The 8939-nt window shown below is 38.7% G+C and overlaps 1 protein-coding gene across 1 annotated transcript in view; it reads right to left on the minus strand.

Moving 5' to 3' along the window:
* Positions 1–8445, minus strand: part of LOC117409544 (leukemia inhibitory factor receptor-like) — a 77516-nt gene extending 69071 nt beyond the window's left edge. Inside the window, exon 1 of the mRNA XM_058995800.1 lies at positions 8440–8445. The gene's annotated coding sequence lies outside the window, so the exon portion shown is untranslated. The remainder of the gene's footprint in view (positions 1–8439) is intronic.
* Positions 8446–8939: the final 494 nt, after the last annotated feature.

Below are 8939 nucleotides of genomic sequence, written 5' to 3' on the forward strand. Positions count from 1 at the left end.
CACTGCAGGGCAAGGGTGGAGAAGGAGCGGGCTCTGGAGGCAGGGGAGCGTAGAGGAGGTAGAGCCAGTCTTCTAGTGCAGGAGAAGCAGAGAGGTCAAGTCGGGGTGTAGGGAGAGATGAGGATCTGGAGGTAGCTGAGTGCAGTCTGGTCAAGGCATCTGTAGGCGAGTACAAGAGTCTTGAACTGGATGCGAGTGGTGATAGGGAGCCAGTGGAGTGAGCTGAGCAGTGGAGTTGTGTGGGAGAAGCGAGGCAGAGAGAACACCAGGCGAGCAGAGGAGTTTACTTTGTGCGTATTATACAGTTATGTTTTTCATCAGGCTTGTTTAGTACAGCTTATCCTTGCACAAATACAAAAAGCCTATTTCAAAGTTTGACAGATTGCAGGTGGCAAAGGAGTGCACACAATCTTTTTTTTGTTTAAAGCAAATGTGCTTAGCTTGTGCTTAGTTAGCAAGAAACCATTAACCTCATTCCCAGATAACCAATGAAGAGTCGCACAATTGGCTGGAGTCTGTTTTTTATTATTAGAATTATTATTATGTATTTATTAGCAGACTTGCAATTGTTACAAGATATCACATTATTTTTTACATACAATTACATTATTTTTACACATTATTTTTACATACAATTACCCATTTATACAGTTGGGTTTTTACTGGAGCAATCTAGGTAAAGTACCTTGCTCAAGGGTACAGCAGTAGTGTCCCCCACCTGGGACTGATCCTACGACCCTCCGGTCAAAAGTCCAGAACCCTAACCACTACTCCACACTGCTGCCCCATGTACTGAAAGAGCGTGGCAGATAAATGTACCATTTGGAAAGCTACTTCATTGTGTATTGTAATCAGCGGGGCATAACACTGACCCCTCGAAAACCTTATTCATAATTGCTAAACAATGCACAATGAGCATGCACAGAAACAGTGCGATTGCGATTCACAATCTTGTCATGATTGCAGCGTGCATTATTTAGGAAACGCGAGTAACTAAAATCTTGCAACTACTGTAGGACCTGTAACAACATTTCAGAAACAAATTATCTTTGATCCCCATATCACTGTAAACTAAAGGCACGGAGGCCTTTGAAACTATCACAATAATTAGGGTTTTTAACCAGTACTAATGATCAAACCCAACACTTGTGGAGTCACCACTTTTGGTGGATGGTCAATGACCAATATTTACTGTAACTTACAGGCTACATGATGAAGAAGCTTGTATACATATGCTCTTTCACAAGTATGATATTTCTGTAAGGTCAACCATATCAAATTTGAGCACCAATCTTCTATATCTATAGGTAAAACCATTTTGGCTAGGCAGTTTCATATCAGCTGAGATTGATATAATTAAATCTATCAGATCTGTTAAGCATTGACAGCTACTGCAGACATCCCATCATTTCTTCTCATGCTCAGTATATGTACTGTCTCTCAACTCCCTTGTCGAGTCTGTTCTTGGCGGATGTGGGCTTTCCATAAACACAATGCAACTGATTTGTGTTTTCCATAAATCAACGCCCTCAACATGCTGTGGAAATAGGCGTCTTAATTTGATTCCATGCACCACTGTAGTTTTTATTTATAATGTCTTCTTGCATCTGTTCTTAAATGATCTGGGTTCATGACTACCTCTATCAAGCACCAAGAAAATGGGGTGCAAGTAAAAAGAGATCAGATATAACAACCCTTCTACAAGTGTTGAGCAAGAGATAAGGCTGCCTGTATAAGGCTTTTTCACTTTTATGGTTCTAGAATAACACACTATGTAACAGGCATATTCACATTTCATACATGACCTAATTAAATGAAATTTGGGCATGAAAAAATCTAAGATTTGAGCCTGTTTTTACCTAATTAACTGAGTGATGATTTCCATTACACGAGAGTAGATGTTATAACTTCATGCTGATTTGAACTCTGCTCTCGCCAAGATGAGCACCAATTAAGACGTAGCTTTACAGTAAACTAATGTGATCCATATGTGTCTCCAACCATTTGCGCTTCCTTCCATATGATGATGTAGATATCCTTCTGTCTGGTGTTGATGGCTGAAGTGTAATGCTGGCTCCAGGGATCAGCTTATTGCCTCCCTAGTGCATAGTCCTAGTTAACTCTACCAGGTGAACAAGGCGTGCTGATCCAGACCACAAGACAATGTCTGGTCGAAGGTTAGTGGTGGCAATCTCAGGTGGAAAAATAAGCCGTTGACCAACATCTGCCAGCATTTTCCAGTCTCTAGCAGCTTCCAGTTGTCCTGGGCGAGGATTGGTTTTAACACCTTTTCTTGGTGGTTGCTCTCCTGGGCGGAGGAATGTTGTCTTTTGTGTGTAATGTTTTGATGGAACAGGTGGCAACTTATTGGTCATGTTACGCTTGTCTTCCAATGCTAAGGCCAAACATCGCAGCATCTGGTCATTGCGCCAAGTAAACCGTCCTTGGCTAAGAGCCACCTTACATCCTGTCAAAATGTGCCTTAATGTTGCAGGTGATGAACACAAAGGACATGAGGGATCCTCTCCTACCCAGAGGTTTAGGTTCTGTGGTGATGGGAGAACATCATATGTTGACCTGATGAAGAAACTGATCCTGCTCTGTTCCATTGACCATAGGTCTTGCCAGCCAATCTTGCGTTGTTCCACACTCTCCCATCTCATCCATTCTCCCTGCTTGGCCTGGGAAATGGCCTTTATACACCTCATTCTCTCCTCCTGCTTTTGCACCTTGTTGACTACCAGCTTCCTCCGTTGAGATGGGGCTGTCTTATGCCATGTAGGAGGAGCTGAAATGAGACCAAGACCCCCCTCTTCCATGCTGAACTTGCCCCATGATATCACCATCCTCCACAGCTTTCTTTACCGCCCACTGGGTTCTCAGACACTGTTGGTATTGCCTCACCATTAATGAAGAACGTTTTATCTACTACTTTACCTTTAGTTATAGAGATGCTCCTTGATTTAGTGAAAAGAAAATGAAAAGAAATGAAGTATTTATTACAAGGAGTGGAGTATAGGAATGGAAAAGTTTAAGAGTGTCTTTTTTTTAAACTATATTTAGTTATTTTATTTGGAATGCATTAACTGTCACATGCAGTTCTAAAAACCTGCTTATGCATGCTAAATTAATTCTCTCAAGAAACAAATTCCAGGTTTCAATACGATTGATTTGCCACAGTACAGTATACAGAAAACAAGCCTAGGTGTATCTTAAACTCATAATAAAACCAGTAATTGATCAAACTGCTATGCAATGGGAGCCTTATTTCCATCCCTGGGCTGGACTTGGGGAAAATTAGGCGGCATGATTGATACCATTTTAGGAGCTCCACTGAACACAGACACTATAAGGACTGTTTTTTTTTTCTCTGGCTGGTCTGTTGATTAGCAACTATCAGCGGATTGCACTGGAAGTTGACAGCATATTTGCGAAATCCTCATGATAACTGTGGCAAAGTGCCCCGCCCCTGTGTGCATTTGTGTGTTCTGTGTATGTATGTATGCGTGCGTATGTTAATGTTGGTGTATAGATTGGTACACAGGATATAAACGGGTCTGTGTTTCACGTGTGTTTAAAGTGTATAATTGTATTTAGGCACGAGGAGGGCACAAATCACTTCACTTCACGTGCTGGTTAAATGTAATATGTGTGGCACGGGGTTGCACAGAATTAATTCACGTGCTGGGATTCAAGTGAATAATTAATTAGTAATTGAATCCCAGCACAATAGTATATATAGACGCACATTTCATTCAGTCAGGGTTGGGTGTTCGGAGGAGGAGAACGGGTGTGGAGAAGGAGTAAAGTAAATATAAAAGATCGTAAATATAAGTGTTTGTTCTCACCGTGTTTGTTTGTCTGTCCGTGCACCGTTTGTTTAGTGTCAGTCGTTTTGTCTGTCTGTTTATTTTGGCGTCAAGTGCCGTGTCCTGTTTTGTATTCCGTTGTTTAAACCTTTTATTTTGTCATTAAACGCTGAGTGCAGCCATTGCACTCAGCATTTCTCATCACCATCACCGTCTCTGTGTTTGAATTCCTTTCTGGTCTGACGCAACCCACTCTGGCCGTCTTTGTGACATAACATAATAGCATTTATAGTCTTCTCAGCAGAGAATTTTTCTTGGTGTTGATCATTTATGTGGATTAAACAAAATACATAAATACTTTTAAGTAGGAAGATAATAAAGACTAGTCACCAAATAGTTATCTTTGAGTTTAGACTGGTACAGTAATATCTAAACGGGGTACAATAATATCAGCATAGTACCAGTGTTTATTTATTAACTGGTATTTATGAGCTAGCCAGGGCATGGGCAAATAGGGATTGAAATATTTCAAAAAAATTTCAGTAGGATCTAATGAAAGAGCACTTCCATGAACATGGTAAATTGTTCAATAAAGCATTCAATACCATAAAAGCCTACTGAAATTTCTTGTAATAAGAAACCACTAATGTTTCATACAACCACTTTTGTCGGGAATCCAGCTTGTTTAAAATCTGTAATGGCTTTAGCAATGATATTTCACTCCAGCACATTATGTATGCATTCCAAACAGTACTGAAGAACTATACAAGAGAGCCCAATTACAAAACCAAGGTTCTCACTCTGTAGCATTTGTGTTTGCTGTGTGGACCAAGATTATAGTCACAATAGTTCTGGTTACAGTGCTGCATTAAAAACCTAAAGAGCATTTACCACAATCTCTCTAAACATTCATATCTAGACACACTTTTTAGGTGCCTTGTAGTTAAGTATTTTCTTATATACTTAACTCAGAATTTGGAATTTGAAATGAAACTGTAATGAACCAAACTGATTTTCTTGTCAAATACCATTACCTACTGTGGGACCAGTCCTTCTTAATGGCAGCGATGACTTCACTCTGCTTCAACATATTAATAACCATGGGGTGAAGCCAAGGGGGCACTAGTTGACATGTTGCCAGAAAATGTAGAATGGAACCTGTTGCTTCTACAACGTTGATTCTAGTTTCATGGAACACCTGTCTACAACTTGTAGAAACTGTAAAAAGAAATTCAAAAGTCAACAACAAAAAAAATTGTTTTAAAAACTTATTTAGAATCATCACTGGTGTCATTTTTTCCTAAAATGACAAATGTTGCTTATTTTTCCTAAACTGTTTTCTTTAAGCGCTAAAAAGGGCAGAAAAACAGCATTCAACCAGGAAACATTAAAAAAAAATACTAACTGCCCCTTGCTACAGTAGTAGACACAACAAACCTTCACCCAGCATCAAGGATTATTAATATCTGGGGTTGATAATGAAAATAACTTTTTTGACCTGAAAAAAGAAACAAGGACCAGGGGCCACAAATGGAGATTAGATAAAGGGCATTCAGAACAGAAAATAGGAGGCACTTTTTTCACACAGAGAATTGTGAGGGTATGGAACCAACTCCCCAGTAATGTTGTTGAAGCTGACACCCTGGGATCCTTCACGAAGCTGCTTGATGAGATTCTGGGATCAATAAGCTACTAACAACCAAACGAGCAAGATGGGCTGAATGGCCTCCTCTCGTTTGTAAACGTTCTTATGTTCTTAATTTGTCTAGCTAAATGTGTATTTATTTATGTATCTGAACCCCCAGCAAAAAATCATGTAAACCCAGATATATTTATAGTTGAGCCCCAGAAACACCATACTGCCAAATATTGCAACTGCTTGCGATAAAAAACAACACTCACTAGATTTATTTACTATGGCTAAAAAAAAAAAAAAAAAAACGGAAGCCTTTATAACTAACTCAAACATAGTTGTAGTTATGATGCAGCATATCAAGCTGTAGATTACTCTATTCTCCATCTGTAGGGCTACTGATTTTCCACGATTGCTGAATCACAGACGGAATTGGCATTTTGGGAATGGAATTCTGCACTGCAACTGCACCTTTAAAAAAAAAAAAGAAAAAAGAAAACTGCGCAAACAGTCTTTTACCGTTGTTATTCTCCGGTAAAAAATAATGGATTGCTTTGGAAACTACACTACCCAGAAGCCCAGTGATGACGCTTGTATAAAACGTCTATCCCCCTCCCCCCCATTAAAAAAACTTAATTGAATTTATGTATTAATTTATTTAGTTATTATTGTAAATCCGTTACTCCATCACCCGCTCAACACAAGGAAACGACACGGTGGTTGAGGTGAAACATTTCGTTTTATAATTTATTATTTCTAATGTATTATTAACTCCTTAATAATAAATCATGAGTGGTTTTTAGTTTTTTTTACTTGTGTTGCTATAACATGGCTCTCTCTACTCTAGCTACTGTAGTAAGAACAGAAAATGGTGACAACTGTAGATTCAACAATGAGTGGACCAATAAATAGTTATTTATTTTACCAAGTGTACCGAACGCAAAGCCAATGCGTTTACTGTGCAATGAATGTGTGTCAGTAGCAAAGACGTGCAGTCAGGGGAAGCAGAGGAAGCACTGCTTACCCTGTTAAAATGAAGAAAATGTCATTTTTTTCATTTCAATTATTGGTATCTAAATTATTTACACAAATTACATATTTTTGCTTTATAACTAACATTTTGTGTACTTTATTCTGTCATTTTCGACTCCCTCTATCGAGAGAGCTGACTGGCTGGCTGTGTGATAAGCGCTGGAAGCAGAAATTCTAACTGCTGTCCTCAACCTCATTAACAGCCACTGTACTACTGTTAACGCATGCGTAGTAAACTGCACACTGTTCAAGCCGTGCTTCTCAATGATGTAATGCTTTTATCCAGTTCCAAGCAACCAATCCTGTTACAGCTAAAGAAAATACGTCATTAATATTGCGCGGGTGAACTTCAGTAAAATGGAGATAGACAAGTTGAAAGTGTTTGCGAGAGCAAACTTTGACGAAAATAAGAAAATTGTTGAAGATCACTGATGCTGGCATGCGTATCGGGTGGGCTACCTGCAAAATGAAGTCCCTCCGAGTGATTGTGTTGCCGGTGCACTCCTTGTACAAAACCAAAGCGTTATATTAGACATTAATATTAGACACACCGGCGCATACATCGCACATGTGTATTAGTCGCTCCCCCCATTTTAGGAACCCAAAAAAAATCCTAGATAATCAACTTATGCAAAGTATTTTTTTTTTACAGTAATTGCCAAGTAATATACCAAGATGTTATCAAATGATGTTTGTATTGCAGTTTTACTCTATTTGGGTTACTGTACCTTCTTAAATAAAATTTAAAACCAAGCGGCAAAATGTATTCCATTAGGACACACCTGAAAAGTTGCCACATTTGTTGTACAACACATAGTTGTTTTTGTTTTGAGTGGGTATTTAGTGCCCTACAAAGTCCTAGGACAGAAGTTGTGAAGAATCCCACTGGGGATTTGACCCTGCCAGAATACAGTAGTACCATCTCACCAAAACCATACCCAGCCTGATTATTTACACAGTTTTGTTTTTTTTGGAACAGCAAAGATTCTCTAAAATTCTACCCTTAATGAAACTGGACACTTGTGTTGGTTGGGAATGCATGTAAACTGCACTCAAGTAGTGCATAGTGAAGCAGTACATATGTGTAAAAGGGTGCGTGTTATTTACAAAATGATGGTACTACTTTCAAATAGACACCCAGTGACAAATCTATCAAGTAAATCGCAACACAAAAATAACATCACCCCCCTGCTGTCTGACCAGTACTTCTTGTGAAAATATGTGACTGCCCTTTAAAGCCAAGATAATGCAAACGTTTTTAACCTAAAAGCATCGATGGAAACAACTATTTTACATTACCAATGACCACATGGCACCAGATTTAGAGCTAGTGTAAGATGATAGGATGGATCCGCAGCCTGCTGTGTCTTTGCGTTCACGAGAAATACTGCCAACGAATCACTTTTTCTGATGCAACCCCAGACAGACAGGCGGGATTGCGGAGAAGTCGCAAGAATTCACAGAAACCAAGAATAAAATAAAAATGAGATGGAATAATACAACAGTAAAATACCAAACAACTGGTCAGGCACCACAAGAGCACACCCACAATCCACAGAGCTGATAATTATACATTTTCATACTATTGTGCCCTGCTGGAATCAAGTTTGCGTGGATTTCCATGTGAAATATCCACAACTCACCCCGTTAAATACAATTTTCTGTAATAAATAAAACATTACCGAAATGTTATATACTATATAACATTTCAGTTATGTATAGTAAATGTCATCACGTTATTGACAATCATGACTACACAACGAAGCAGACTTTCTAAACAATATACGCTCATTACTAAACTAGAAACAGAAAGTAAGTGAAAATACCAGCAGTACTATGTGTAATATTGGTAGAAGCTAGAAACGATAAATCCAAAACATTTGTTTGTTTATTTGAATTCAAAATAAAATCTGGAATTAGACCCAAAAAAGCCAACAAACGCTAATAAAACAGTTGATTACTCACGTTCACTTTCCTGTCACCAGCGTTGCAACAGCAATATGTCAAACTTGATACCGTTTAGTTAATTTTTGTTTGAACATTATTCCTCCGTTTCGTCGGGGTTTCCTTTATCTTTCCTTGTACTCTATAACATCAATGTACGTGAAATATGAGTGTTACTGTAGCTGAAGGCAGAATAACATTCCTTGGGAAGATTTTAAAAAATCGTCAGATGTGACTCAGTGTCTACACCACAGGAAATTGCGTTTTCCAGTAAGGTCAGAGCACGGCATGGTACAGACCAGAATACATTTTGGTTGAATTATCTCCCATTCTCAATTAAAAACTAATAATGTAGCAATGTTTGGGAGAGGGAGAGGCAGGTGGAATTAATTTGTGTGGTTCCATGTAGTTTTCTTTTAGACAGATAAATTATCCTTACAAATGTAAATAAACTAATTAATATTAAAATACGAGATGGTGGCCTCCATACTCTAAAGTGTCGGTATTTCATTTACCGAACA

Source organism: Acipenser ruthenus, chromosome 2 (genome assembly GCF_902713425.1).
Source record: "Acipenser ruthenus chromosome 2, fAciRut3.2 maternal haplotype, whole genome shotgun sequence".
NCBI classification, from domain to species: Eukaryota; Metazoa; Chordata; class Actinopteri; order Acipenseriformes; family Acipenseridae; genus Acipenser; species Acipenser ruthenus.